At 33.9% G+C, this 11306-nt stretch overlaps 1 non-coding gene across 1 annotated transcript; it reads right to left on the minus strand.

Moving 5' to 3' along the window:
- On the minus strand, positions 1-160 carry LOC130859746 (U1 spliceosomal RNA). Its single transcript, XR_009055299.1, has one exon. It is a non-coding gene; the product is annotated as a U1 spliceosomal RNA (small nuclear RNA).
- Positions 161-11306: the final 11146 nt, after the last annotated feature.

Genomic DNA, 11306 nt, shown 5'->3' on the forward strand with positions numbered 1-11306 from the left:
TTAAAGTCTGAACGCAGTCCCCCACTACCACAAATTATGCAGTGGAGTCTCCCACATTTGGGGGAATTGCAGGGGTCAGCACAACTGCAGTGCAATGAATAAGTCTTGCGTTGGGAAAACCACCTTCATGATCATGGTATCTCCCCTGCCAGGTAAGTATAAATACCTACTATTTTTCATAATACACATTAGATTAGGAGTTTTAGCAATATTATTTCACGATTATCCCCAGTTTTACACGGTAGGAAAGAGAGCTGGCTCTGGGATGGCCAGGCAGCTAGTAAATGGCAGTGCTAGTACACAAACTCAAATCTGCAGACTTTATAATACAAAATTTTTAAAAGAGACATCATCTGAAATTAGCTGTGCTTTCAAAGGGCCACCATACTCTGGACTGCCCCTAACCCTAGCAAAGACGGTCTTAGTTTTATAGTAGGGTTTGGGATGAGTTTTTCTGCCAAGAATCCCTTGCCCTGAGTCTCAGGTCACTTACCTAGGGCCCTAAGCCCTGTCTAGCTTCAGCCAGCCTTCTTTTCAAGGGGGCACATTTCTGTTGTCTCTTCCTAGATGCTACTCATTTCCTGTGAAATTCCTCCTGAGTTCAGCATCTGCCTATCCCTTGGACTAATCCTCTCTAGCCTTATTCCCAGAAGAAAGGGCAGTGGCAGCAATGTTTAGGAGTAGAAAGAGAAGGGAGGAGCAAATTTTAACTATTTCATAGTTAAATCAGACTAAATCCGGATAAGGAAATAAACATGCTTGTTATTCAGGTAGAGCTTGGTAGAGTACACACTACATTCTTTGTAAGAGTTTAGCTTTACAAGTATCTCCATTTGATAGATAAGGAAACAGCCTCATGGAGAGTTAAATGGCTTAATGTAAGATTGTTTGGCTTATAAAGGCAGAAATTCTGGACCATTCTTAGCCATTGCCATCCCATCTGAAATCTTAAATCATAAAACTATTTTTCAAATACAGTGGTTTAATTTTAGTTTATATGTAAATATTCTTGGTGGTATGTTCAATCAGACTAAATGAACCACATTGTAATATTTAAAAATGATACCTAAAAAAGCAGTCAGGTTATGTTCTTAGTGTCTAGTACTTGCAGAATAACCCTTCAAATGCAAAAATACTCCTATTGGCTTTTTATTTTCAGAGAACACGTGAATCTCAAATAGGCTGCTTTTGCATTCTGGCAAAAAATTTAGAGTCAAGTTCTACGTGTTTAACAAAGCTGATCTTGTGCTCTCTTTGTCATCACTACAGAGGGCAGCAACAGACAGCAGAGCTCCTTAGCATCACAGAGGAAATGTTAAAAGTCCCTAGTAAACAAGAGGGTTAAAGACAAAGTCATGCTTAAATCACTCCAAATTTTCTTTTGCCTTTATGTGTTTAAAATTAATCACATCTATAAACTTTCACGTAAGTTAGCAGGCAAATGGATATGGAAAGTACCAGGAAAGGCTAAGTTTTTTCAAAAGTTAAATCTAAGACATTTTTATAATTCTTCCAAAACCAGCATTAAACAGTAAACATAGACTATGTGTCATGTAGTATTGCAACAAGTAAAATTTAATCTGTTTTTCTTCTGGTTTTTTTTTTTTTTACTCATAGTTATTATTTTCTTTAAATCTCTGTCTCAGCAAGTGAAAGTACTTTATATAAAATATTTACTAGTATTATAGAATATATTTTAAAAATGTATCCAAATGTGTTTTAAGTAGATAAAAACTTTAGAAGCCATGGTTTTACAATAGGAAGATTTACCTGCAAAGTGCCTTCCAGACAGAAATGATTGGGAATAGAAGTCTGCAAGGATGAGGACTTAGTACTTGCTTCTTAGCTTGGTTGCATAGACCTACGACTGATTGTACATGCAAAGGAGGGCAGCAAAGGTCTTATGATCAAAAGGGAAGAAATGACTGACAACACAGAGCTAGTTCAAAGGAACTAATGGAATAATTAGTCCCAAAAAGACCAAAAAGACTGAAGAATTCATGATGTCATAAAAAGCAGAGCTACTTAAATTGGATTAGAAAATAAAAATGACATGAACATTGTAAATATTCACAGATCACATCATTGACGTGTAATGTGCCGTTAAATGATGTCAAATTAAAGGGGAAATTACATGTGTTAGAGCTAGGACGAATAAAGAGAAGACATTTAAAGATACATGGTCCTTCAAGTGAAAATTCCTAACATATATTACATAGATGATCATCACCCAGACAGTGAAACTGGGTGAATGAAATGTAAAATAAAATATGAGGGAAAAGATACTGGCTAAAAACAACTCATTTTCCTATATTATAAATGGTAGTGAACTTTATTTCAGAGGAGCTATTTTGGGAATTTGTTTTATACAAAATAAACCCAAACATGGTTATAGTAAATAACTGATAATGCCATTAAACTCTTAAAATCTGTCCTAACATCATCCCTAAGTATTCAATTAATAGTATGTAAATATGTCAGAAAAGGAAAGAATCTCTAGGTCTATTTTGATTTTCATATGCTCAGTTTTCTCTTGCCAATTGTATATGTTGTTTGAATCATTTCAGTGATTTTGCACTTGTTTTGAAACTTATATAAGTGATAAAAAGAGAAACAAAAACACTGTAATATTTGCCTTCTCCCCGGGTCTTGCTAATATCTCTTGCTGACAATCACTTACATTACTAACACATAGCTAACCTGAATATAACATACAATTCAAATACTTCCAAAATGCATACAGACACTTGAATAACTTCCTGGCAATACATAAACGTTTAGCTAAGCAACAATTCCATTCCAGACACATTTCATTTTTGACAAATACTTTAGAAAGTATTAAAAATCATTCACCTTTTAACTGACTTATTCTTTCCATTTATCTATTTTTACTGTCAGTAAGTTCAGCTTTACTTGAATCTTCTGTCATATTAATGATACCAAGTACCTTTAGTGCCTCAGATTAACACAAGGAGCAAAGCCCACACTAACAGCAGATACTATACTCCTTCAAACTGACCACATATATTAAAACTCAAAATATACTCAGTGCTTAACAGGACTTTTCTCCATTTTCAAAAGTTCCAGAGGTTTCCTTATGGTATGTCTGAAAAGGCAAATGGGTTAAGAAAAAAATGTAATCCAGGTTTCAATGAAATATTCAGGAGAGTCCTTTACCAATAGACATAACCTCTAGTTTTAAAAGAGTTTATTTAAGCAACTCACCAAATACATGGAACTTGAACCGGCTACTTATATTTCCCACAAAGGAAGAACAAATTTTCAGAAAATGTGGCAAGCAGTGGTTGGTTGTGAAATGGCGGAGAGTTTTTCTCCCTCTCCCATGTGTGGTTCTAGTGAAATCTGTAAAATAAAATGCTCATTCCTCAGAAGGCAGAGTAAAACTCTGGAGCAGAGAGGGGAGAGTGTTTCTATTGTGACACAGCTAATTAATTCACAGACAGAAAAATAGGAAGCTTAAATGCTTAAATATTGCAAATCAGTATATAAAATGCCCAGCTTTTTTTTCAGCCTTAGATCAAGGATATCAGTCCTTTACTTCTTCAGGCTACCTCTATATGAAATAACAGAGAAAAAAGAAAATAAATTATTTCCTTCTTCTTGTAGGAAAAAAGGGAGAAAATCTACTATGAATCAGGTTTTGTGCTGGTCATTCTCTATATGTCACTATTTTAGTCCTCATAATGGTGAAGAAAAAGGATCACAGAAATTAAGAAAAATATTCAAGATCAGTCATATAAGAAGCTAATTATAAAAATGAGACTTCAAGCCCATTTTACCTGACTTCAAAGTTGATAATCTTTCTCTAATAAACTTATCAAAATCTCCTATTCTACAACCATTATGTATAAAGCTGAATTTTACAAAAAGTAGAATAATTGACCTGATTTAGGAATAAAGTTTCAGCCCTGGCCCCCAAAACTCCTACCTTATGGAAATCCAGTGGTGTCCATGGTTAAGAGTACGGAAACTGGAAGCTACATGACTTAAAATTTCTCTCTTTATTATCAACCAGCAATTTGATCTTGAGTAAGTTACTCATACTCTCTGCCACAATTCCCATCCGTAAAATTGTAATAATAATAATAATAATAATAATAATAATAATAACCATACTGCATAGGGTTTTTCTGAGAATTAAAGTAACTACTTATACAAAGAATTTACAGCAATCCTTAGCACAAAGTAAGTGAATCGTAGGTCATTTTAAGCAATATCAATCTACAACTGAAAGAATTAATGACGTTTTCATTAACGCTTCTTACAAATATAAGAGAAACTAAATTTGCAACTGCTGTGTGGAATTTAAAAATCTTAATTTTGGGTGGAACATATTCAAAAAAGACCACTGATGAGAAAAGTGGGGAAGAGATATAGAAACAAAGCTGAAAGTACGAGGGAATGTAAGTCAAATGAAAGATTGGATTTGAAATAACATATTATTTGGAATTAATCATAGACAATTAAATATGCATTAAATTCTCAGTACACTAAAGAGGAGAAAAATTCAGACTAGGTTTGAATTTCTGAAACAAACATTAAATTACAACCCTAATATTACTTTCCTAGAACCAGCTTAAATTATCCAAATATACTAGTTTCATTTTATTTTGAAGGGGGAAGCTTAAAAGATTGGGTTCTCCATTCACTCCTGCTCCTTGGTTGGGAAGGAGAAAGAAAGGAGGCAAAATTCACTCTGGCAATGGTTAATCTTTTCAAAGTGTCTTGAACATTTTAGACAATCAGTGTAGACTATGCCAGTGCAGAAGCTTTCGAAGGATTAATAAATCGTTCTGAAGATTCCTACTGCAAATGTGGCAGGTGGGAAGGGTATATATGGCCTAAGGTAAAACTCTTGACAAGACAGAGGGTATCTGGATTCTGAATTGGCCTAGGCTATGACAAGTGATTGTAAATTTCCTTTTGCAGTCTATAATCTTGTCAGAAACGAATACAGTTCTCTCTGTTACAATTTTCATTAATATTTAGACTAGCTTTAATGTAGAAAATGGACTGGATACTGGGTATAAACTATTTTATTGACTCAACCAGTAGATAGCTCTGTAGTTTTGCCAATGTTTTGAAACCAGTTGCATTGATTTCAAAGTTAACATTATCCAAATATTAGCATACAAAGAATTTTTATATGCATACTCTTAATTGCATTCTCTGAAGGTTATTTTATGACTTCCATTAAATTTCAAAGAAAAACAGTCCTATAACATATGAGAATGTTCCCACATTTTATCATGTATATCAATAACTAATGAATCTAAATTGTGGTCAATAAAGAAATCAATCTATGAAAAATAATATCATATTGTTTAAGTGAATTAATCTTTTCTAGACATAATGTAAGGAGTATAACTTAACAAACATTCTCTTTTTAATGAATATAGGCACTCAAAAGTAGAGGAAATTCTCATAAATATGTGGACTTACTCTGCAACATTGGGGAAAACCTGATAAAGCTAGGATATCAACCGTAAAAGGTAATTTTTGAATCATTTTCTTGTCATCTGGAAAAATGCCATGAGAATAAGAAAAACCCACTTTTGTTCTAAAGTGTGCCAACCCCACTCCAGGAATAAATTTACTCATAGGGGATTAATATATAGTCCATTTCCTTCTAATATCAAGAATAAAAATTCCAAATAATAAAAATATTTGAGTATTTTTTTCTCAAGGTCTTTTATAAATCTTGTTCCTGATTCCTTGTCTCCATCTTATCCTCATGACACTATAACTTTAGAAATGCTAGCATGGATTCATCTAAATTGATTGAATAGAGTTCCAGCCAAAGAAACCAATTTTTATATAAACATGTACAAGACAGAAAGTAAATCAAGCAATAGGTCTTTATTTGTAATAATTTATATTATTTGAGCTAAGAGTTATTTCTAAATATACGCTCAGTTCTCGGGCAAAATAATGTGTATTTTTCTCTTATTGAAGATGAAAGAAATTCAATGATATTAGAAATTATTTAACAAAAGAAAATGTTTAGTCTAGAGGTTTGAAAGCAAAGAAGGATGCAATAGCATTTGACAAGGACTCCTAATAAGGGAGTAGGGTTTTTTCCTGACAGATTAGCACCAGAGCTACAGAGAGGAAGGTTTCAGTTTATCATAAGGAAAAATTTTACAAAGTTGGCACAGGATGGCTTCAAACACATTAATTCTGACATGGTGTTTAAAATTTTATTACAAGAATAAACATCCAGAAATGGAGAAAACAATTAGAAATTGAAGCCCCACTCTAATAATTAGGGTATTTTGGAAATAAAAATGTAGAATAACTCTACTAAACCATAGCTAGGCTCTCACTACTTCTCAGGATTCTTTTTACAGTTTGTGTGTGTGCAATTTCAAAATTTTTCCCAGTTGTAACTCTGAAACAATCTCCACCTTGCTCAAAAGAATAGCCCACTTTTGCAAATTGCCTTGGCTACTATTTCATGAGAAGATGGAGTTTTTCTGCTGTGGGTACCCCTTTCCACTTCAGAACCTCAACATTTCCTCTTTGTTTTCAGTCTCTGTCTTTACTCAAGAAAAGGATGCTTCTTTCATTTTAATTTGCTTGCCCTTCACTTTTCTAGAGCATTTCAATCCAGGCATCATTTCTCTGCCCTAGAAAATTTTTTCCCTTTTCCTTTTCAAGACATCATCTTATCTTTCATTTTATCTTTGTTGCCAAATATTTACAATTGTCCTCTATCATCTCTACTGTACATCTCACCATCCACATTTCCTCTCCTGAAATGTGGACTGCTTCTCACCGCTGTGCCAAAACCACTCTCATGAAGGTTAGCAAACGATTGAGCCATAAATTTCAAAGTAAAATAGAATCTTGCTTTATTATTTACCACTTTCTTTAATCATACATTCTTCCTAATGGTCTAATTTTATTAATAGCACCACCGTCCTCCCCATCGCTCAGAATTGTGTTGGATTTCTCACTCTTCTTTACTCCTTTTTCCTTGACCAGGTCCTATGACCAACCTATGACCAAGATCAGTAGATTCCACCTCCTTTCACTGTGGGATGAGATTACTGTCCTAAGGAAAGCATAGAAAATCTGGGAGAGAAACTTCAAGAATTTTGAGGTAACCAAGGAAAGAAATTGAAAACTGCCAAAACTTTACTGAAATGAGAAGGAACTACAGACTACAGACACAGTCCTTTGTGTTCCAATGAAAGTTTTGCCATATTAGACTTAGAGGATATATCGATCTGTAGAAGTCTGACATGTTTTACTCTGCACAAAGAAGATTTTTTTAAGAAAAATGAGGAGTGGGCTCTACAGTAATGAACCTGTATGCTTGTTTATGTGACATCTTTCTTAGGGCAAACTCAATTTTGAAATATGGCCCTTACCTTTGGTGTCGATTCCAGTCCCTGAACCTCTCTCTACAGGAGGGTACCTACTATGTTGCATAGTTTTTTTTTTAATTAATTAATTAATTTCATTGGCTGTGTTGGGTCTTTTTTGCTGTGCGCGGGCTTTCTTTTTAGTTGCCGTGAGTGGGGGCTACTCTTCGTTGTTGTGCTCAGGCTCCTCATTGCCGTGGCTTCTCTTGTTGTGGAGCACAGGCTCTAGGCATGTGGGCTTCAGTAGTTGCAGCACATGGGGTCAATAGTTGTGGCTCATGGGCTCTAAAGCACAGGCTCAATAGGTGTGGCACATGGGCTTAATTGCTCCGTGGCATGTGGGATCTTCCTGGAGCAGGGATCGAACCTGTGTCCCCTGCATTGGCAGGCGGATTCTCAACCACTGCGCCACCTAGGAAGCCCTGTTGCATAGCTTTTTATCACAAAGCGAAATATATGGAACTGGGTTTGAACTTTCAACTTTGCCTGGAGAGATTTGGGTTAGATGATGTGAAGACTGTGCTGATAAAGTAGATTGTATGATATTAGAAAGGCTGATTGATTAAGGCAATGGAGCATTTTTTTAAATTTCATTTTTGATTTTTATAAAAAAATAGCCAAACTTCTAAAATATAGTCAAAGTCAAGTTTTAGATAAAGCAATGTACTAAAATGTCATGCCAACCTCATCCTGATTGTACACAACGTGGATAAAACAGTCTTCTAAACTTGCTAAAATTTGTAAATGTTTTGATCATTAAAAAACTTGGCTTACCCCATCATTAGTCAGATCACCTATTTTGTTGCTGATGTTAGTATTTCTACAATTTTAGCCTTCATTAGAATTTAGTCAAATTCAAAGTTAATTTTAGCCATAAGTATTTAGGAGGAGGAAATAAATTGACGTTGTTGGTAATGTATATATTTTTGTTTTATTTCTCTCTTTTTTTCATTTATGCTAGTTCCTGGAAATACATCTTCCTACTATTGTACTCTTGCAGACTACCCAAAGAAGGAAACATTTTTTTACACAGAATTGAGTAATATGGAATAATAAATAGCTAAAACATAATATTTCCCAGTAGGATTGTTCTAGAGTTACTGCTTTATCTAGTTAATGATTAAGATATGTTTCATAGATTTTCTGAGTAATACGAAGGCATTGCTTTAAATTAGAAATATTTGCATCTGGTATAAACATGAAGTATCAATATATCTAGAAAGAATATCATTCTTTTAACTATTTTTTAAATTTTGGCACATTTAATTGATTTTAGCTTCTAAGTAAAACTTTATTTGCAAGGGCAACAACAAAAAAATCAAACCAAAAACCACAGTTTTTTTAAAGAATATAAAACTGAATAAAATTAATTTTATTTGCTATGGTTTCTCATTACTGACACAGAATTTGATAGAGCCAGGAAATACATAGAGCCAAAGAGTTAAGACAGCTCTTAAAAAAAGAAGTTACTTCCTACTCAATGAAAGTTTGTTCATGGAATAAAACAGAAAGAAGGCAGGGCAATAACCTGGATATTTAATTTACTCTAAAATTAATTTGCATAATTTGGGAATAGGAAGGTGTTGATTTTCTTAGCTACAAGGACTGTCGTCTAAATTTCTCACTTAAGATCTCTAATTCATGTTATTGTCTTATCAGTCGGAAACAGTAAAGAATGCACTGGAAATTGTTAAGCACAAAACTTGTCAGGGCATAATATCATTTGGAAGTTAAGACTGCTCTCAGCCTACTTCCAGGTGTTGACCTAGCCTCAATCTGAAGTGAAATTCTCCATTTCTCTTTCTTCCCATTCTAACTGAGCTCTTGCAAAGCTGTCAAGGTTGTCTTCCAGGAAGAGAGAAAAAAAAAAAAAAAAACAGAGAAGAGAAAAAAAAGGTTAAGAGATAAAGAAGAAAAGAAATCAGAACAGATCTTGTCACTTGGCTGGTCAGACATACAAGGTGCTTCAAGCTCAGTTCCTATTCTTATTTCACCAGCCATCACAGAGCTCCACTTGCCATGATTCAGCCACCCTGGCAAGTCTCTTTCAGAAGACACATGCCCTTTAGCACCCTAATACTTTCTTTTTTCTTATACATTTTATGCTTTTCATTCATCCCAGAATGCCTGTTCCTCCCCCATTTTATCTCATTTAATTAAGACCTTGGTCAAATGTGACTTCTTTCATAAGGCTTTTCTTAACAGCTCAGACAGAATCTGTTGTTCCTTCCAATGTGTCCTTATTGCAACTAGATTATAAGCTCCCTCTGAGCAGAGATCTTATCATAGTTGATGATAATAAATGCTTCCTGGGTTTAATTGAATTGAACTTCAGCCTCATCTAAAATAAAACTTCCTCTGTGAAGCATTTTCTGATCCTCTATTAAATATGACTCCTTTCCTTAAGTACTGTGGTTTTTATTCTTTTATGTCACTGACTTTATTCTTATATTACAAGTAATATGTAAAAATACTACTCCTGATATACATCATAAAATACTTGGTGGCAAGATTGTGTTTTCCAACATGTACTCTAGAGTAAATTACACATCATAGGTGCTCAAATATTTATTAAATAGATTTTATATTTTTTAGAAATCTTCAAATATGTATGTATCAATATTAAAAAACCCGACCTCAAGTCCATATGGTCAAATTAAGAGTCAACTTTGCAACACTACATGATATTTATAGGATCCAAAACATCAAAAAATACAACAAAAGTTTGAGCGTGGGTATACTTAGAGGTGACTATAAAAATTTAATTTTCTATTTTTTTCTATTCTTGAATGTGAATTTTTGAATTATGTATCACTTCGTAATCAAAAATATAGACATTTTGAAAATCAGATATATGATCTTTACAACAAGATTGCTGTCAGGTCGTTTGAGTGTCATAAAATCTCTCCCCTAAACTTAGCATATTAATGATATGATTAGATCTCCCCAAAATGACTAATTTATGATGAAGACAAATTTTACCTACCTATGAACAATTTAAATGGTCTTTCCCTCTCAATGTAATGCTATTCTCATTATTAAAGAATTAAATCTTTCCTGAACACTTTTGAGGGAAAAAAATAATGAACCAATTTTGTTTTACTCAACAGAGAAATGGTACAATGTGTTATTGTAATCTGACTTGTATCCTACTTGTAAAGCCCTAGAAATTATTATCTTAAATTATGATGTTAGATTAGGTTTTCTGCAGCTTAGTATATTGTAAATGTAACATAATTGCTAAATGCAAATGAGATACTGTACAGCTCTTCCATGGAGTTGTTCATGAAGGCCAAGCATTTTACATATTACAGTCAAGTGCATGTCATTATTAAGAAACAAATTATAATGAAGCTCAATTCAGTATAAAGACAAGATACTGTAGCTTTATAATGGGCCACAGTACAGTAGGGTATGTATACAGCAAAACTGCTCCCTTCAAGTATCAAGAGTATTAAATATGGCAGGAGTGGCAGCACCGCACTTTAAAATTTTTCACTTGCTCCTATTACTTCATGTCAAAGTTACACTTGAAAGTTATTTTATCTTCCAAACACTGACCAATGTTTTATTGCCAAGTAAAGCCTGGGAATCATCCAGTAATACTCCAGGGAGATGTGAAGGAGGCAAATTCCTCCTCTTAACATTAAGTGTAAGGAGTTCCTATTTCATTCATCTGTAACTAGCATTAATTGCTAATTACCTTTTTACGTGTGAATATCTTGTCTTTCAACTATATTTCAAATGCAAGAGGCAAACAACCATACCTTGCCCTCCTTTTTCCTAACCCAAAGTGGATTTGGTATCAACACAAATCTAGCTGTACAAGATAGGGAATTAATTTAGTCTCTTTGCAGATAATTTTCTTTCTCTAAAAAAAGAAAAAAACCAGCTTGCACTAGATGATCTCTAAAG

The sequence above is a fragment of the Hippopotamus amphibius genome, chromosome 8, assembly GCF_030028045.1.
Source record: "Hippopotamus amphibius kiboko isolate mHipAmp2 chromosome 8, mHipAmp2.hap2, whole genome shotgun sequence".
Classification (NCBI taxonomy): Eukaryota; Metazoa; Chordata; class Mammalia; order Artiodactyla; family Hippopotamidae; genus Hippopotamus; species Hippopotamus amphibius.